Source organism: Equus asinus, chromosome 2 (assembly GCF_041296235.1).
Source record: "Equus asinus isolate D_3611 breed Donkey chromosome 2, EquAss-T2T_v2, whole genome shotgun sequence".
Classification (NCBI taxonomy): Eukaryota; Metazoa; Chordata; class Mammalia; order Perissodactyla; family Equidae; genus Equus; species Equus asinus.
The window spans coordinates 100,679,358-100,699,961 of NC_091791.1; the positions used below are offsets into that span (position 1 = coordinate 100,679,358).

General features: G+C 55.0%; 1 non-coding gene across 1 annotated transcript; it reads right to left on the minus strand.

Annotated features, from left to right (window-relative positions):
* Positions 1 to 20,520: 20,520 nt before the first annotated feature.
* On the minus strand, positions 20,521 to 20,593 carry TRNAR-UCG (transfer RNA arginine (anticodon UCG)). The gene has a single exon. It is a non-coding gene; the product is annotated as a tRNA-Arg (tRNA).
* Between the last annotated feature and the right edge of the window lie 11 nt (positions 20,594 to 20,604).

Here is a 20,604-nt window from a genome sequence, read left to right on the forward strand (position 1 = left end):
ACCCCATGGGCGGGGCGGGGCACCTGGCCGGAGAAAGGCCGAGGATGGGGGCGCAGGGCGCAGAGGAAGAACGCTGGAGGCGGTCGCTACTCAATGCAGGCCGGGGAGGGGCGCGGGCAGGCGGCCTCCTCCGCACGGGCCCCCGAGGACCCACGACTCTGACCCCCAGGCCAGGACTGCGGGGGAATAGGGTGCGGAGGCTTCGTGCAACCGACCGCGGCCTAGACGGGTAGTGGAGGAGGCCGGACTAGCGCCTCCTGGCGCCTCTGCCGGAGCTCGCACCATGCCGCCCTGCCATCCCCTTTGCCACCGGGTTGCAGCCCTGAAGACGCGGAGGCTGAAGCCCGCGCACCCCCAAGACCTGGCCGCACCACGCCAAGGCTCTTGCGGGACACAGGAGCTCCTGAGGGTCTCCGAGGCTCCCGCCCCGCGTCCTCCTGCTTGCGTCCTCCCAACCCGTCCCGGGTTCCCCGGTGGACGGTGCTGACCTAGCCGCTCTCCGGCCCGGGAGCGCGGCTCCGAGCGCTGTCCAACAGCGCCCTCTGGGGGCGTTCCTGGGAGGTGCAGGTGCGCACTACAGGCGGCTGCTGCCCGGGCTTTAAAGTCACCGAACCTGCGGGCGCGTGATGCCCTGGGGTCTGGGTAGAGGGGACAGCAGCCTAAGGAGAGCTGGGCACCTCCTCCCGCTCCTGGCTCCTCTCTGCCTCTCAGCCTGCACACAAAGCACCCGCTCGCGTGCATGGGGCCCTCCCACCTGCCAGGAAACTGGACTCAAGGTCGTGGGGACCCCAGTGAGTAAGGCAGTGGGACTCCAGCCCTACAGCTTGCCGCCTCTTCCCCCTGGGACTGGGGCCTCCTCTATCCTGGCCTTGCTCGGGAAGGCCCCGTGGAGACCGAGGTGGACGGGGCAGGCTCAGGACCTTCCGCAAGGTTCTGGCAGCCAGGCAAGCAGTGCCCCTTGTCCCCACGGCAGTGTCAGTCCATTGCCAGCTTCATCCTCCAACTCAGCAGCTTCCTTTCCGCCGGGGTCTCTCTCATACCTGCAGGACCTCAGAAAACTAAGAAATAAAAGTCCCTTCTCACTCCGTCTGAGGGTCTCTTGTTCCAAAGGTGAATGGGGATGGGAGAGGAGATGACAGGATGTGAAGATGAGGCCTGGGGTTTGCAGAGTCCGGAGACTTCCTCCAGGCTCACACCTCCAGGGGCAGGAGCACCTCTGCCAGCCCAGGCGAGATGTTCTGCTTTTGATCTGGTCACGAGTTTTGATGGGTTCTTGACATTCATTCAACAGACTTGTGCTGAGCTCCTACCATAAGCCAAGCACTTCTGGGGACAAAACTCAGAGAGGGTAAGGAACTTGCTGAAAGTCACACAGCTAGAAATTGCTGGAGCGGGGATTCAGCGTCAGAGATGTGCCGCCCTACTCCCACCACATCCTCTCTCCCCTGAACCATGTCAGAGGTCTCCTAACTGGGGTTCCACCTCAGAACTCAGCCCCCTGCAACACGTGGTCCACCCCGCTGGGCAGGGCCCCTTCTAAAATGCAGGTCTGATCGTGTCTCCTCCTGGCTTAACGTCCTTTAGTGAGGTTCTTCTACTTGTGGGATAAAGGCCAAGTTCCCCGAGGCGTACAAGCTCCACCTGGACCTGACCTCTGCCCCCTCTCCGTGAACCCACAGCCCGCCATCCCAGATGTCTCCATTTCCCCAGGCCCTGACTCTGGCCCTGCTCGCTCCCCTCTTTGTGCACCTGCAGCTCCCCTGCCTGGAGCACGCCTCTCTCTCGAGGATCTCTGACATTCTGGGCAGATGTCACCTCCTCCATGAAACCTTCTGACCCAGACTATCCTCTAGGGCCTCCTCATTGGCTAAAAGCCCAGGTGGGCCTAAGTGGCCATGTTTGTATCTCCTGCACCCTCCCCTCCTCCTGACAACCTGCTGATGGACAGGCATGGCCACTGGCCCACCCGGGGTAGTCCCTGGCCCCCGCTGAGCCTGCCAGAGTCCCAGTGAGACGAGGCTGGGGAGTGGGCATCAGGCCTGAGGGAACCTGGGCTGTGGTTGAGGGAGCACAGGAGCCGCGAGGAGACGGAGCAGATGGTGGCGAGGTGGGCAGAGAAAAGGCCCAGTGCTTTCTCAGGTGGCCTCATCCCTCGCTGGCCGGAGAATCATGCAGTAAGCCCCTGTCCGCCGGCCTGCTTTAATAGGATTCCGTTCTCTGTCCCTGCCAGCTCCCTGGCCCTCCTCCCCGGGGGCCGTCCTGCCGAGGCAGCACCTGCCGGATGCTGATGCCCAGGGCGCCGGGCTCCCCTCCCTCCCGGAAGCGCCCTCCGGAGCACCTGGCAGGGCTCAGACCCTCCAGGATCCGCGTGTCTGTGGAGCCAGCAGCAGGGCGCCACCTTGTGGCAATTGTCACAGGCACTGCTTACAACCCCCTCCGCGGCCAGCTCAGGACCACGCGCATCTTGATAACGCTGAAAATGTTTCAGGATTCGCATTTTTCAGATTTGTTCGCGGGGTGAGAATTCGCTGTCAGTTAACGCTTCCTTGGTGGGTCTGTTGTACCAAACACTATCCTAAGCGCTTTATTAGGAATCTTCACAGCCGTCCTAATGCCACAGATCCTCTTACTCTCCTCATTCAACACATAGGGAAACCAAGGCACACAGAGGTCAAGTAATTCGCCCCAAGCCTCCACATGACTGTGAGCCCAACGAGGGAGGGAATCCTGTCTTATTCACGTCCACATTCTCAGCTGCTAACACAGAAGACACCGCCAACATTTGATGAACTGAAAGACGGCACCCTACTAGAGATGAGAAACTGTCGGAATGCTGTGTGTGTTTCTGCTTATTTTCATCACTCCCACGGCAAATTCTGGCCTCCCTCTTCCAGAGACTGCAACAAAAACCTTTGAATCATCACACACACAACATCCCTACGCAGGGTACCCTAGAGCAGGTTTTGGAGGGAAAAAAATCCGGGGTTCCTTGTGGACCACAAGCTTATAAACCAACAATTTGGTGGCCAAGGTGCTAACAAAGCTCATAAAGTGCCAGGCTGTACTGCATCAACTGGAAAGCTAAAATGACTTTATCCAGAGTCCCTCGAAGCCGGCATCCTGGATGGGAATTAGAAGGCACTAATTAGAAGCAGTTTGCAAGAGGGAAGTGAGGAGGGGCCATTTCCAGCTGCCTTTGAGCGATGCAGTAGAGATGTGGGGCTTTTCCACCGACATGGTCCAGCGGGCAATCTTCCGCTGCCTGAGTGTCGAGAGGCAATTTCCTAGTCAATAGTGGGGGCTCTCTGATGCCTGGACCACAACCACCGCCGTGTGCCCTTGAAGTCAACAGTTGCCCTGGCCGCCTCTGAATATCCTAGCTTCCAGACGGTGGGAGGGCCGTCGCTCCCTCGGCAGGCCAGCTGGGCGGTGTTCTGAGAGTCCTTCCTGCAGGCCCCACCCACAACAGCCTCCAACAGTTTGCAATTGCCTCATTCCCTATCTTAAATTCTATGAAATTCCTTTCTGCTTAAAATACCAGCTGCATCCTGTGCAGACGCCTGATGGATATCATTTTTGTTCCTTCCCTTGTTACTGTCCCAAATGTTTCTTAAAAATATAGCATTGGTTCTCCTGTCAATGCAGTGGCAAGAAACAGCTCTGGTCCTCCAGGAGCCCCAGCCTCGTGCTAGTGTCCCCAAGCTGTGTGGTCACACCCCACCGGGACACGTTGTTCAGGCGGACGCTGTGGCAGACACTGTTGGTTCTTCACTCAGATCCCCTCCTGTCCCTCTTACAGGATCTGTCCTTCCGGCCCCCAGCGTCTGGGAGGACTGGAGCATCAGATGCACTAGCAGAGAGCTGGATTTATCTGGGAGCTTACGTCCCCAGTTCAGGCCCAGAGCAGCCAGCAGCCAACGATGTCTCGTGCGGGAGGACGGAAGCCCAGCTCGCTGAGGGACAAACTGAGGTGTGGCTCACACTCCAGAGCCCTCTATGGGGACAGGCTGGGGCTGACGCTTGGCTGGAAATCCCCTCTTTGCTGGGCTTCTGTCCCTTCGCTCTCCTGCTTCCCCCACGCCCTCTCTGGCTCTCCTGGAGCACTTCATTAGGTGCAAATCCTTGCCTTGGGGTTGGCTTTGTGGGAAGCTGGCCACAGACGGCACCATAATTTAAAAGAGGCATTGACCAACGGAGCAGCCAGGCCAGCGGGGACTTTGGTCATCAAGCTGTGTGTAGACAAGGCCTTGGGGAAGGGGTTTGGCCTGGAAAAAGGAGACCATGGGGTTGCTGTCCATCGTTCCAGAGCATCTCAAGGCCAGGCTGCGAGAGAGCAGGCAGAATGGCATGAGCTGCTCCGGAAGCCAGAACTGCCTGTGATGATTAATTCTTTGTGTTGACTTGGCTGGGCCTTGGCACCCAGTTATTTGGTCAAACACCAGTCCAGATATGGCTGTCAAGGTACTTTTTAGAAGATGTGATTAACGTTTGAATTCAAATTAACATTTGAATGACTTTGAGTGAAGCAGATTATCGGCCATGACTTGGGTGGGCCTCATCAAATCAGTTGAAGGCCTTAAAGGAAAAAAGACTGAAATTCCCTGAAAAGGAAGGAATCCTGCCTCCAGACTGCCTTTGGACTTGAGACTGAGGCATCAGCTCTTCCTGGGTCTTGGCCTGCCCTCCTGCTCTGCGGATTTTAGACTGGCCAGCTCCCATATCTGTGTGTGTGTATGTACGTATATAGGCCTCTCTCTGTCTCTATCTCTCTATATGTCTGTCCACATATACATGCATCCCACCAGTCATATTTCTCTGGAGAGCTCTGACTAACCCACGATTCCGAGCCAGGGGCAGGCTTCTGGCTGGTAGCAGCAGGGCAGGCTCCACCACAGGAAGGCAGACAAGCCAGGGCAGTGCAGGACCTGGGGGGCGGGCGGGAGGAGGGCCAACACCCCAAGACCATGCAGCAGTGGCAGGAGCCGATCTCGAAGGCTCGCCAAGGACAGGCCTGCCACCCCACGCCCCAGCAAAGCAGCCAAGCAGCGGCCACTGGGCAGTGGAGCAGGGCAGCCAGCTCCCGAGGCTATCCTGGGGTCAGCAGGGACGACTGTGTTGATGTCCCTGGCACCTGCCCAGAAGGGGGCTGGAGTTCCCCAACAGCGCCCCCAGGGACCCCGAGCCTTAGACCGATGTTCTCATAGTCTCTACTCTCATCTCCTCCCACCACTTATTTGCTGTGGACTCTTGGCAACTGAGAGTTTTCTGTACCCGAGTTTTCGTGTCTGTAAACTGGGGTTGGTGGCAGCCCCTCCTGGTGGGGGATCTGGAAAAGATGAAATGGGACCCATGTTAGAAGTGCTGAGAATAACGCCTGAGAGTAGGTGATCAACCCACATACAACCTGGCCACCACTGTGCCATGGCCCCACTCTCCTCTGCTGTGGCCTGAGAAAGCAGGATTACCCGAGCAAGAGATTTTCAGTAACTTCATCTGCCCAAGCAGGAAATGGGCTTCCCATGAGGTAATGAGCTCCCTGTTGCTAGAGGTGTGTAAGCAGAGCCAAGAGGATGGGTGAACCAGACAGGGATGCCCTCTGGCTGCAGCTCATCTGGGGTTTCAGGAACCACGTTAAGAGCCTGTGTGCTGTGCCTCCAACCCCGGGCTGGCCCCTCCTGATTCTAGCCTTCAAAAGGTGGCTGCTCTCCATCTCCTTGCTTTCATGCCCCGATTTTCTATCCCTGCCAAGCCCTTATGACTTGGCTGCCTCTCTGTTCCTTTTGGTGATTGAAGCCACCCTCCCAGGTAAGGTCACGGGGTGTCAGCCGAGGCCTGGATCCCTCCCTCAGGCCTGAAACAAGGAGTTTTTAGGCCCCTGCTCTGGCTTCAGAAGGAGCCTGCCAGGCACTCTCCCTCTCTGCAGACATCTCCACCCGTCTTGGTGACTGCAGCCCCACACTGTGAGGGGTCCAGCTCGGACAGCTTATAGAGCAGTAATAGTCAGCTGGGGTTGCCTCCTGAGCCAGGGCTCCCCTGGACAGTTGTACAGGTTGGGTACTGCATAACTCCAGGGGGTGCCATTCATATGTATCCTGGTCCTTCCTCCCACGGGCACACGTTGCAGAGGGAGGGGACGTAGGAGAGCGAGTCTTATGAGAACCTTTAGGACAGGAGGAATGACATTTTAAAAAATATACCTAATATTGGGATATAATTCCCTCTTTGGAAAAATAAAATTCCATACTGTTTACGCAGTGCAACTATAGAAAGTAAAGGTGGACAAAATCTTTTCTTCTAATGAAGAAGATTTTGATCCTCCATGGCGTGTGCGATGATGGGGGGAGAGCAGGAGATGTTTATGTCTGTTGAGAGGCAATCAAAGAAAAACGTGGAGAAACCTGCGTGTCCCAAAGAGGGGGTGGGCCTGCCGGCTGCAGCCTCCAAGAGGCCCGCAGGAGGTGAAGGCACGGTGGGGGGCACTGGACAGGCTTCGTGAGGGCCAAATGGGGTAAAAGGCAGGGGCCCGGCCCCCCAGAGTAGTGGTGGCTCAGGGGGTGGCGTTAGTCCCCCATACCCTCCAGCAGCCTTCTGTAGCCGCCCTGAAGACCACCAGTGAGCACGATCGCATCCTACTGAAAGAAGGGGCGGGAGGCTCAGTGGTCAAGCCCTTTCTTGCTGCCATAGGCTGAACCTGTGCTCTGAGGGCAGCACGTGGCCTGGCAGGTGCTCATGTGCAGCCTCCAAGCCTCCCTAGTTCTGGGCACACAGTGGGCACCTGGAAAGCCAGGGGCGCTTTTCCCTGAGGCCTCGTTCCTTGGCTTGTAGACAGTCCCTGTGTCTCCACGTGGTCTTCCCTCTGTGCCGTCCCTGTGTCCTAATTCCCCTACGGACACCCATCCGAGCGGTTTGGGGCCCACCCTCACAACCTCATTTTAACTCAGTCGCCTCTTTAAAGACTTCACCTCCAAATGCAGTCACGGTCTAAGGTACTAGGGGTAGGACTTTAACACATGCATTTAGGGGGACACAGTTCAGTCCATGACAGGTGGCCTGCATCGCAACCCCGTGTCCCACCTTGACTGGTGAACTCCACCCTGCTGGGGCCACTGCGGGTTTGGGGCGCAGGGGCTATCCCAATACAAAGGCCATCCCCACCCAGGTCCCAAGGTGTGTGGTCCAGGCCCACGGGTCTTACCTGGTCACCGGGCCACCATGACTGTCTTGCTCCCCCTCCCACCCAGTCCCCACACCCCCTTCCCCTGAAGCCTGGTGTGGCCCCTCGCTCCCTGGGTGACCTGCCATCGTGTCCTGATCCACACATGCCTGTCCCCATCTCACACACACTAATATGACCTCCTTCTAGTCATCAAGTCCCACATCCGCCCTGGAGACTCCGGGCCGCTCCAGGCTGACGCTGGCCCTGATTTCAGCCCAAATGGCGAGGGATGCTCTGCTCTTTTGCGTTTTTCCCGTCCTGTCCCTGATCTGAGGCCAGCCAGGGCCAGCAGCAGACATCACCTCACTCCAGCTAGAGTCGGTCCTGAGGCCCCTCTCCCCCAAAGGCCTATTTTCGTCTCTCCAAAGCCTCTTTGTTCCAGACACAGGCTGGTTCGAGATCAGGAGGAATTTTACGATGTAAATCAGGGCCACGTTCCAAGCAGCCTGTGCAGGTGGCTTCTGTGGGTGTCTGGGTCTCAGCTAAATGGGAACACAGCGACGCCACCCTTCTGTGCTGCAGGGGCGGCTCCCAGCCCTGCTAACCAGCTAGTCATCACCTTGGCAGAGCCCACGGGGCCACATAAACCACCTGGAGGAAGGCCACGTGAAGCAAGAAATCAACGGAAGAGAGCCAAAGTGTCCCGGCCGTCATAAACATCATTGTGTAAACGGTTGCGTGTGGCCACAGAAAAATAATCATCTGGAGTGTCAAGAGAGAGACAGGTGTGTGGGTACGCGGCAGAGACAGAATGACAAATATAGCAACATCGTGAAGCGCGCTCACCAAATGTTAGCAGTGATTGTCTCTGGGTGACGCGCTTATGGGAGGTTTGAAGTCTCTTCTTTCTGTCTATTGGTGGTGGGGGTGGTGAGGCCGGCTGGGGTCTAAATGGGATTCCGACAGTCTGGGCCGACCTCACGAACCTACAGGACCTGCAGCCAGCAGGCTGTTTTCAGGTTCCTTTGGGAACTAGAATTCTGGGACCACCATCACACCAACTAGGAGTCTGATCACCAGTTCCATTGTGTGTCAGGGGTTCCTCACACCACCAAGCAACCGTCAGACGCCAGCTGGGTGTCCCACAATGCAACTCAGTGTGGACACTATCTACGCCGAGATAGCATCAGATCCCACAGGTTTGGGGCTCGGTCCCACAAGACCGCCCTCCGCTTCAGACGCCAATTGCAAAGTCGAGGTTGTCGCTGTGTTTCTGACCCATTGGCTGTAAACTAGAGATTCCCACAGCCTCCTCTTTGCGTTCGATTAATTTGCTAGAGTGGCTCACGGAACTCAGGAAACCAATTTGCTCACTAGATTACCGTTTAGTACAAAGAATATTAAAGGATACAAGGCAACAGCCAGATGGAGAGATCCATAGGGCAAGGTCTGGAATGAAGGACCTTTGGGGCCCAGCACAGTGGCACGTGGAAGCATTCTAGCTCACCAACCTGGAAGCTCCCTGAACCCTCTCCTTTGGGTTTTTATGTGGGCTTCATGACATAGGCATGATTGCTTAATTCATTGACCATTGGCGATTGATTCAATCTGGGGGAGGCCTCCCCACTCCCCCAGGGGATGGGACTGAAGGTTCTACCCCTCTGTTTGTGGTTGGCTCCCCTGGCAACCAGCCCTCACCCCATCTTTAGGAGATTTCCCAAAGCCACCTCATTAACGTCAACTCAGCCATGGTGGAAAGGGGCTGGTTGTGAATAACAAGATGCACATTGCACTTTATGGCTCTGAAGGGATTTCAGGAACTGAGGACAAGAGACCAAATATTATAACAAAAGATGCTCCCATTGCTCTTATCCCTCAGGAAATTCCAAGGGTTTTGGGAGCTGAGTCGGAACCTGAAGGGAGACCAAATATATGCTTCTTGTAAATCACATTATCACAGGCACCTTCTGAAAGTCTGTAAATTCTGCAAAAGCAATGATAACAGCTGACTTTCACAGGGTCTTCACAAGGGGCCAGGTATTTGCCAAGCAGTTTGCTTTGATTTTAATGCACAGGTGCCACTGGTATCCCCATCTTACAGACGAGGAACCTGAGGCCGAGAGATGTTAGGTAACTCATCAAAGGTCACACAGGGCGAAGAACCCAGCTTTTAACCACTCACAGTGACCACCCTGCAAAGTTCCCCAGGGTCCTGGGAATGACGGCTCTCCTTCTTCTCATCAGAGGAGCCAGGCGCTCAGGGTGCCTGGGGGCCCGCTGGCATTCAGACAGGCCTCGGCATCAACAACCATGCGACTTGTCGCCGCACCCCAGTGAGATGTCTCCAGAGGCTGGGAGCAGGGCTGGTGTCACCGGAGAGAGTGCAGGAGTGAAGCTCACCAATGTCGCCATGATTCCAGCTGTCCCCACACGGCGGGGGAACAGGGGCGGGGGTGGGGGGGAGACCGGGAGAGAGGCCATGCACAGGCAGCAGTTCCTGCTTTTTTCTGTTAGATGAAACTTTTAAAAATCACAAGAGTGACACATGCCTCTGATCACAAGGCAGAGGCGCGTAAGGGAAAGACTGTCGTTTCCTGGCTCCCTGCCTCCAGGAGAGACAGGTCGAGCCTCCCCACTCTCCTCCCCGTGTTCCAGCAAACACAAAGCACACATGTGGAAGGCTTGCTTTTTAAAAATGTTGCTCTATTTGTTTCTTTTTTACCCATATGGGATCATCCCGTCCCTGGTGCTCTGCAACCTTCAGTTTCCATTCAGCTGAAGATGGCGGGCGCCCTTCCAGATTCACAGACAGTCGATGCTTGTGGTCTGCGGTGGTGACACCTGTGAAGCCGTGGAGAACACTGAGCCGGCCGCTGCTGAGCCAGCGCTCCCCGGGGCGACACAGTGGTGGCTTCCCTCGAGCCTGGGTCCCAGCAGGTGTGTCAATCCATCAATACGGAACTAGTCACCTCATTTTATGTATGTTTCTGCTTAAAGACGGCTTATTTAATGGCTATTGTTGGTTCGTTAGCATTGCACTCAGGGTCAACAGCGCTGTGACTCGCACAGACACCAGATAGCACTTCAGCACTAAACATTGCAATCAGCCACAAAAAGCATGAACATGTGAAAGTTGTGGCCCTGAGTAAGCTGCCGAAGGGTCGCTTGCTGGCCGCATGGGAGTGGGGACAGAGGCAGCGGGGTGCCTCATCGGACCTCAGCTGGAAAGGCCAGCGTCCAGTGGCTCAAATTTTTCCCTACTCTGCGTGTGTCTGCGAATGCCCAGGAAAGCCGGGCGCATGTGGATTTGGGGGTTACCAATAAATTTTAGAGAGGAGGTGAATTCCCAAATGCAGAATCCATGAACAATGGCTATGGACTGTATATGGGTTAAAATATGTTTTCTAGAATTTCTACAATTAATCTGTGGGGTGGGAATGGTTGTTCTTTGGTAAACAGACAAAAAAATATTGGTTACTGAAAAAAAAAAAAGGCAGCAGTTGGGGGCGTGGTGGAGCTCTCACCGCCTTTGTTAACGCCATTTGATGCTGGTCCTCTTTTCAGAGTCAAAGGGGAAGCAACCCAGCTGGTCCCGGAGGTGGCCTGTGGGCTATGCGGGGGGCGGGATGTGGGAGGCCACAGCTCTCTCCACGAGGAACACGGAACTCTGACAAGTGCAGGGAGCTGAACAGCGTCCTGAAGCTTTCGCACCTGAGGGCTCACCTGTTGCGAGGGAGGCAAAGGAGGCATTTTATCCCTGTTTTACAGATGAGCAGATGGAGGGTCATGGGGTACCCGGCCTGAGGCCACACAGTGCTGGGGGGGCCAGCCACCTGGGCTCCAGCCTTTCGGCTTGAGGCTTTCTGCCAATATCCATCAAGTCAGCGCTTTATGACCAAGCCACTGGAAGAGATCCCGTCCAGGTGGGTCTGGCTAGAGACCCTGGAGGGCGTCAGGGGCTGCCCCAAAGAGCATCGGAGCCTACAGCACGGCCAAGTGGAGGTCTCTGAAGGAAATGAGTTTGAATCCTGGCTCCACCTGTCCAGGCTTTGTGAGCTCAAGCAAATTACAGCAGGCATCAGTGTCCTGCTCTCCAGAATGGGGAAGTAATGGCCTCATTGGGAGCTGGTGAGATGTGCACTGCTGCAGAAATGTGCACTGATTCCTTCTTTGGAGGAGGCTGTGGCTGTGTGCCCACTCTCCTGAGCTGGCTGGCCTAGCAACAGGACAGGAAGTGGCAGGATGTGGCCAGAGAAGGTGGCCACAGGCCTGTTCTTCATTCGGCCCAGTCTCCTGAATGTGGCGCGTCCCAGGACTGAGCCATTCTGCCGACACTGAGGGGAATGGCCAGCATGGGAGGCCGCTGTAGCCCTGAGCTCTCTGAGGGGCAGTCACAGCCAGCCAGACCCGGCTCACTCCAGGGCATGGTACAGAGCTTTGAGACTCCGATGCCCGAGACCCCAGGCTCCCCCAGGCCTGCTCATCTAGCCCCTTTATTTTGCAGAGCAGAAGGCGCATCACTTAGGATTCTTTTGGCTACAAGCACCAGAAACCTGACTGAAAGGAGTTTTGGCAGACAAATGGGGAACTTATCAGCTTGTACAGCCAAACTGCAAGAAGGGAAGGGACCAGAGGAACCCGACGTCATCAGGGTCTCGTTGGGCTCTCCATTCTTTTTCCTGCGGGTCAGACCAGCTCTCTCCACCCGACCGGGGCACGGCTGCAGCAGCTCCAACTGCACATTCCCCAAGATTTGAGGCCCGACCCTCTCTTCTAGCTACAGTTAAAAAAAATCCCAGGCAAGGACCTTGATGGCCCTGTTTGGATCACCTGCCACCCTCCCACCAGTGCCTGTGGCCAGGGCGGGGGCCTGCAGCTCTCTTGGGACCACCTGTGGGAGGCAGGGAGCTGCCTGGGCTGGGTGGGGAGCAGAGGGGCTTGAGTGACCCCGGGCCCCCCAAATGTGTGTCAACTGTGGAAGCGGATAGTATGGAGAGGGAAAATGGCTGTTCTGTTTCAAGTCTTAGTTTAGTATATTATTTTTGAACAGGTAATAAGTTCACAATTCAAAATTCAAAAGTGACAACAGAATTGAAGTGAAAAGGCTCCCCTTACCATGTCCCATCAGTGGGGTCCGTTTCTTGCATTCCTGGAAGGGGCCTCTGGAGCTCCCCTCGGGATGTCCAGGGTGGAGGTGAGGCCACGGAGATGACCAAGAGCCAGTGTCTGCTGCTCCCATCAGGCCCTGGGGGCGCTTGCCTCTTGGTGGGCCCGGCCTCCCCTCCCCGACCCTGTCCTCCCCAGTGGAGCCCTGGCGGGTGCCCTGGTGACGCTCTGTGCCATTCCTGGCTGGGGCTGGAGTGTGTCAACTGCTTCCATAAATGCCCTCCCCTTTCCACCCCCACCTGGTGGAGTTTAGATTCTGATTCAGTGGCTCCAGCCTGCCCACGGCCTCCCCCATCCCAGGTCTCTTCCTGGCCCGTCAGACCCAGGACTGGTGGGAGACCAGAGTACCTCGTCTGGGGGGTTGGGGTCTGCCCTCTGCCAGGTGCAGGTTGCCGAGGGAGCAGACACTCACTGTCCCTCTCAGGAGGTGCTAAAGGAGGATGAACTGCGTCAGCCAAGTTCCACCAACCTGGAGAGGTGAGGGGCGAGGAGCCCTGGGTCAGCAGGTCAGGGCAGCCACCTCTGCTCTCTGACCCTTGCAGTAGGAGCACAGTCCTCCCCAGGTCCCTGTCTCCCAGACGATGTCACACTTCAATGGCCTTTGCTTATATCTGGGAGCCACTGATCCCTGCCTTCTCCTCCTGAGGACTCCTGGAGTTACTCCCCTGGCCCAGGGCCCCATACACTGGGCACACCCCTTGTCTGGAGCCACCAGCTTCCTCAGCAGGGTCCCCAGAGTTCCTCTGCTGGCCTGGTCCAGGCCTGCCCCTTTCAGCTCGTGTCCTTCTCTTTCCAAGCTGCTGCTCGTCCCTGAACTGAGGTGGTTCAGGCCCCAGGCCCTGGAGTTCAGCCATTCCTCCCTGTTGCTTCTCAGCTCCTGGGAGTAAGGTGGGGGGCGGGGGGGAGCTGCTGGCAGTTTTTAAGGGTAGCCAGGCAGCCCCTCTCCTGGATCCCCATCCCTGGGAACCCACAGAAATTGGTGGAGAACCGGGCCAGAAACACCAACGGAGCACTTGTTCTCCTCAGACCCCGTGCCGGGCCCAGGAGATCGTAAGAAGGTGAAGAAACAGCCCCTGCTCTGGATGCTGGGAGCCGGCGTGGATCCTCCCAGGTCCCGGGCTGGGCAGATGATGACACCTGTCACAGTGGAGGTACAAATACAATAGTCCTTGTGCGTCGCCAGACATTGTCTCTTGGGACTTGGCTTCATTCCCACCCTCTTCTCTGTTCCCCCAGGAATAACAGGGGGTAGAAGGCCAAAACCACGACTCCGAGATGCCCGTGCAGCCAGGGCCCTGGTCATGATTGATATGCTGCCTCTGAGACACACTGGTGGGAGATCTGAGAGGCCAGAGAGAGGCCAGGACCATCTTCCCATGGTCTTGGCACAGACCAGCAAGCTCTGGTTGACAAGACAGTTGTCACAGCCCAGCTCGGTATGTGACTCTCTAGTCCTGGTTTACACTGTGGTGGCAGCAACAGTGGTAGCCGTAGCAACAGTGGCCTCCTTTCCTCTACAGTCTGGCTCCCGATGACAGCTTCATTGGTGTGACCTTGAAGCAAGTCACCCACTGACAGCCACGCTGCCAGCCCTTCCAACTGTTCTTATTCATGTGGAAAGGCCCTGTACCACGTCTCTTTTTGCTTGAAATAACCAAAGTGTTTCCCAGTTCCTGCTCTGAACTCTGAATGATATGATGGGTGTGGACATGAAAAGGAATTTATCCTCACTGGGGAGAGTCACTGGTCCATGCAGCAAACATTGACTGGGCACATCCTTTGTGTAGGTACCAGCTTTGTGGTTAGAGCAGTGGAGTCGATTCCGGCTCCAAGCGACCCTGTGGACAGGAGAGCGGAACCCTGCCTGGTCTTTTTGCATCATCTTTTCTCCTCTGGCGCTGTATCAGACAGTGTTTTCCTGCTATTCATAGGGTTTTCATAGCGGGTTTTTTCGGAACTGGATGGCCAGGTCCTTCAGCCTAGTCTGTCTAGTCTGGAAACTCTGCTGAAACCTGTCCACCACGGGTGACCCTGCTGGTATTTGAAATGCTGGTGGCATAGCTTTCAGTGTCACAGCAACACACAGCCGCCACAGTATAACAACCGACAGACGGGGGTGTGGTTCCTTGATTGGGAAACAAACCCAGGCTGCAGCAAACCCAGCGCTGAGTCCTAACCACGAGACCACCAGGTCCTGTGCTGGGTGCCAGGACATAAGAGAAACTGGACACAGCCCTCGGGGAGCTTGGGGCTGGGTCGGGGGAGAAAGCTGGACCACCACGGCACATGCGATCCATGCCACAGGGAGCCCAGAGGAGGTCCAGGCATCAGTCAGGGTCCACTTTCAGGAAACAGACACCTTTCTAAATATTTTAATACAAAGGAGTCTTAATACAGGGAGTTAGGTGCTGACAAATCTCTGGAAGGGCTGGTGGATGGCCTCTTGGCTGGGCCTCTGGAATGGCTTCCAGACCCGGCCCTCTAGCAAACGACCACCCCTGTCACAATCACGCCGTGCCTGGTCTGGCTGACTTTGCCTCAGTACAGTGCTTCGAGCACTGTAGGCAGAGCTGCCTGGACTCCCCGGGCTGGGACGGCTTGCCAGCCGCATCGCCACGTGAGAACGACAACAGCTCTGGTGATCCTGGGCATCTTGTCTTCTCAGATCAGAATGGCCATGGTCCCGTCACGATTCCTGAAAGAGGATGCCATCGGGATGCTTAGTCACCACCTGGTTTGGCTCACCCCTACTGACTGAGCCTCTCTCCTTGACATTTATTCTCTCAAGCCTGGCTGGTCCACAGCTATCTAGGCTCAAGTACCCGCCTGAGTCCAGCCAATTGCGGCCTGGGGAGCACGGCCAGTTTCCTGGGGCTGAGGGTGTGGCAGGCCCTTGTGAGTCCCTAGCAGAACCCCTTGGCCTCTGACCTCACCAGACGCCAACCTGAGCTGCTCCCCTGCTTTATGCCTGGACAGTGATGATGACGTGGTCACAACTAACCTCTGCCACCTGAAAGTCTTTCTGGAACAAAGCAGGGAATAGATAAATAGATAACCAGACCAACCCAAACTGAAGGGCACTTTACAATCACCAGACACGTTCGTCATTTTCCCTGAAGGACAGAAGACAGAATCTTCTCTCCGAACCCTAATGATTAGATGCCAAGGCAAGACGGCCGTTTTCTTCCAGAAGCAGGATGCTGGAGATGTTCCCCTGCATATAAACACCTGCTCTCGGAGAGTCTTGCTCTCTTTTCTTTCCCCCATTGAATGAATGGCTTAAACGTTTTCTTTTCTGGGGGTGAGGTGAGGGGCGGCCCTTTTTAACAGGAGAGCAAGACCGTTCCCACAAATGTTCTTGGCTCTTTGAGTTTAGGCCACTGTACTCCTCAAAGGAAACGTCTCTGCAAGAGAGAAATATGCATTTCTTTTCATCCCACAGCCTACGTTTTGAGCTTAAATCTTCTGTGGCAAACACATTGCAAGGAACCCTTCTACTCTCTCTAGCAGCTGCTGTAGGTCAAGGCCGACCTCGGCGGGCGGTGCTGCGCTCATCTTGCAGAGGGCGCTGCTCCCGGGGCTGGGCCTGGCTGTGATTCAATACAATGGGACAAGAGATTCGCAATTCTGCAGCTGGCAAGACAGACCACAGGGCCCTGGCCAGGGCTTGGAGCCCGTGCGTGTTGCAATCCTCCGGGAACTGTGGGTTCTGCCCTTCCATCTGGGAAGGCACCCTGCACTGATGGTGCAGGCCCCAGGGTGGATCCTTGCCTGCAATTGTCCATCCTGTGGGGACTGTTTTTGCAGTAATTTACAGAAATGTCTATAAATTTCTCTTTCAGACGTCTACATTTGTTTAGCATGTGATGTATAAGTTTGCAAAAACGTATCAGAGAAGGCAGTTCATTATTTTTTGCCTTTCTGGTGACATACACATGTGGATTGAGATTCTCGGAGCTGATTAACATCAACATTTTAAAAATGAAATTATCTTATCCACCCAGAACCTCATCTTCATCTTAAACTAAGATACATTAAGTGAATGTCTCCTTATCACAAATCGTTCATACTTTTCATTCTTCTGACGGCGGTATTATTTCCGGGTACGGATTTTTGAAACTGGTTGAATTTCTTCCTGGTATTTGTTACTTTTAAATTTTATGGATTAAATTATATATACAATGTATATTTAACATTTAAATTATGTATTATATAGTAATATATAGTTGGATAGATCAAAATTATAATGTGAGAGTTTTCAACTTACGGTAGAAATATATCAAGTTTTCTTTTAAAACATTCACCTGTATCAGAGAGAGCTCCAGTGTCACAGATTGACATGGAGCTGAGGCAAAGTGACAGAGTGTGCAACCTGCAGGGCACTTTGCAAGTGTAAGAATCTCATGGATAGCCCAGCCTTATCTCAGTGAAATTTAGCTGAAGACATAAAAAAAGCTCCATCATTTGTTCAGCAAATATTTAATAAGCGCTCAATCAGTGAGAGCTCCTTCCACACGAGTGACAGGAAATCCAACCCAAATTAGCTAAAGAGGGAAGGGGCTCTTGCCATTGGGAGTTTCAACATTGACGGACTATTTGATGACGTGAAGGAAATACTGTTCATTTTTTTGGTGGAATGCCTAATTGGCTCGGCTTAGTTAATAAGGGGACTGAGTCAGCTCCTCAGCCCTGGCCAGGAGCCAGGGAGGGACTCTGGGACATGGGGACAGCAAATGGCCTCCTCTGTTGCCAGGTGCCATGCTAGGGCCACAAAGATGGACGTGGCATGGTCTCTTCCCATCAGGGAGCTTCTCATCCACGAACAATGATCTGCCTCTCCATCAGTTCCCTTTTTCCCAGTCCTTAAACTGCACAGGTTTGGCATAACCAGTTACCCGCTGAAATACGATGCACATTTTGGGAGCAGCCTATGCCTCTCGTGCTGGAGGTCGCGCACATGCCCAATTGATCCCTCGGGGGGTAGACTGAGACCTGGCATGGCAGCAGCTGACCCTAAACAAGCCCTTCCTTTCCCACGGGCTTCTGCTAGAAACAGCTCCAAGAGATGGGTGCCTCCTGTCTTCTGACCCAGTAGGGCAGGTCTGGGTATTTCAGGGACGAAGGCCCTGGAGGTGCTGACATAACAGTAACCAAACCTTATATTTCGTGAGCAATTACCCTGGGCCGGGCGCTGTTCTGGTTATAGCAACTCGACGGGGTTGGTGTTATAACCGCTCCATTTTACAGACGAGGAAACTAACGAACTGCAGAGTAAATAATGTTTTGTTAAAAGATGCACCCCGCCTTTCCTCATCCTGGTCCTCTTGCTCAGCTCTCTTGGGGGTGGGGGGGGCCCATCGGTGAAGCACAAAGGAGGAATCTCATGGAAAATGTTAACAAACTTGCATGTTGCTTTCTGACAAATACTGGAGGGGCCGACATCACTGTGACCTGGGATCCTACGCCAACTGCTCCGGGGCCGTCCAGCAGCAAGCCAATGAGCGAGGGTAGCTTTCTGTCTTCTCAAACCTGCTTTCTGGCCTGGGGGATGTCTAGTGGGCTCGCAGAAATGCCCGGTGGCTCTGGAATCATCCAGGGCTTGGGTTCTAATCCAGACCCTGGACTCACTGTGTGACTTTTGGATAAGTGAGTCAACCTCATACTTGTCACTGGAGCCTTTCTCTTTTCTCTTCTGTAAAATGGAATAATAGTACCAATGGGGTTACTGAGAGGATTAAAGGAGGCGTTTCTAAAGTGTTTCACCTGTTCGTTTGGAAGTGGTAGCTCTTGATAAAGGAAGAGCAGTGGAACTTTCTCCAGGAGACAGAAAGGAAAGTAAGAGGGACACTGGAGGAGCAGGCTGTGACCGGAGAGTCCAGAGTCAGAAGCGGTGACGTGGAGCCTAGCCTATTCGCATCCCCAGCCCCAGCCCAGGGCCTGGCACACGACCTTGGAGCAGGGGTTCTCAGCTTTCAGGGTCGGGGGGCAGTGACTGTGTAGTGCAGTTATTGAGATCCTTGCCCCTGGAGCGGGTCTCCCTGGGTTCAAGTCCCAGCTCTACCACTTTCCCGCTGTAGGACTTGAGACATACTACTTCACCTCTCCGTACCTCAGTTTCCTCATCAGTAAAAGGGGATGATAACAGTACCTCTATCCCTGGGACAAGGTGAGGAGTCATTTAGTCGACTGTGTGAGCTCTTAGAATAGGACCTGGCACCCAGTAAGTGCTGGTGGTTGTTACCGAGCTCCAGCGAGGCCCTGGGATACAGCACGCGATGAGACACAAGGGCAGTCTTCGGGGCATTCACAGCAGGAGAAGGGAGATTTTTAAAACATCGGCATTTGTTACAACTGAGGTACATGCGTCGCAAGAAGGTACAGAGTGTTTTGATTTGGACAGGGGTTCCTAGTGAACTCTGCCCCCTGCCACGTGGGAGGAGAGGTCCAGGGCACTGTGGGGGAAGTTATCTTGTTTCTCAGGTATTACCAGAAGGAACAGACTTTTCTACAAAAACGTGCAGGTTTTTCTTCCCTCCTAGAAGAGGAGGTGGGGACGGTGGAGGAACTGGGCTCGGAATCCTGGAAACGGTGCAGCTCGGCGGGTGCCGATCCTCAGCAAGAGTCAGTGTCAGCCGCTCTTGTCCTTGCTGAAGATGCTAACTCCAGGGCGGGGGCACCAGACTGGCCTGAAGCAGCCTCGTGAGAGGGGGAGCATGTTGGTGGACATTTCCCGGCACTGAACCAAGGGGGTGGGTTGTTCTCTGAATGGACGCCAGGCAGGCCCAGCAGCAGCAGCCCTGGGAAGTCACATTCAGCTGGGCCAGGGGGTCTTAGCTTTTTTGTGCCATACACATCTTCTTAGAATAATGTTTTCAAATGCAAAAAACACACAGGATTACAAAGGAAACCAGAGATTATGAGATATTAGAAAGAACAAATAGGTGATACAATATATTTTTTCACTACGTGTTGTGAAAATATCCGTGGTTGCCATTGTGGACAGTCTCAGGTACTGTTGGTACCTCTGGGGCTGGTTGCCTACCCTCATCACTGAAGGAAATGCTAAATTTCAGGTGGGAGTTTGGAAGAAATAATGAAAATGGTTTTCCGGCTCAGAGGCCCTCTGATTTAAGATGAGATCATCTCCTCTCTGAATTTTGTGAAAATGTCAATGGTATAAGGGTAAGTGAAAAAAAACCCAGATTATAAGACAGGGAATTTTCAGTTAATTGTATTTTTTTTTCCAAGAGAAAAAACCCCCCAAAAACCACTTAGTGTATATTAAATACACCTAGAACAGTGCATGAAAAATATTTCCTACTTAAATAAAAGCATGGAAGCATCAGGGCGCAGGGCTACCAAGCTGCCTTCGCGAGCCTTGGTCTGGACTTCCCTGCCTCTCGGGCGGCAGGAGGCGGTGGGGACCGGCCGACCGAGGGCTGCATCCCTGTGCCCCGGGGTCCCCGCAGCGCACTCCGACCAGGACCGAGGTCAGTTCCTCCAGGCAGCCCCCACTGTCCAGGCACACGCGCGGGCTCACTTTCAGGGAGGCCTGAGTTTCGTCCCTCATCAGCTACGTGACCTCGGGTGGGCTCCCGTTCCTCATCCTCGCAGCCGGGTCTCCAGGCTCTCATTATTCACGCGGCCCTTACTGTGCGTAGTACTTTACAGTTTGCCAAACGCAGAGCGCCGAGAGCAGAGCCGATGAGGAGCGTGACCAAGCGGCGGCGGCGCCGAGACCGGGACCGCAAAGACCGGGCGGCGCCGCCGGCTGCCCCGCGGGAGCCGGGCGCTGGGCGGGGTCTTGCGTCCGGGGACAGATTAGGGTTCACCGAAAGGCAATGGTTTTCCCTGCAGGATTGTCCGGGACGAAGACGGGCAGCACGCGGTTGGCGCGGGAGGGGCTTCCCAGGTGTAGACTGACTTTAAACCGGGGTTTCCGCCCCGCACGCCCTCCCTCTCCACGCTCCTCCCCACGCGGGCGTGCGCGGCTGGTGCAATTTGGAAACGCGCCTCGCGCCCGGGACACGTGGGCGCGCGATGTCACAGCGGCATGACGCGTGGGAGCCGTTATTTTCGCAGACCCAGGCGTTCCCGGGCTCCAGCGTGGGACGGCAACCGGCGACGACACTTTCGAAGTGTCCCGTCACTTTACTCTTAAGAGGACGCAGGACGCCAAAAACAGTAACCGCCCCATGCGACCGCGGCAGGACTCGAACCTGCAATCTTCTGATCCGAAGTCAGACGCCTTATCCATTAGGCCACGCGGCCGCCCCAAGATC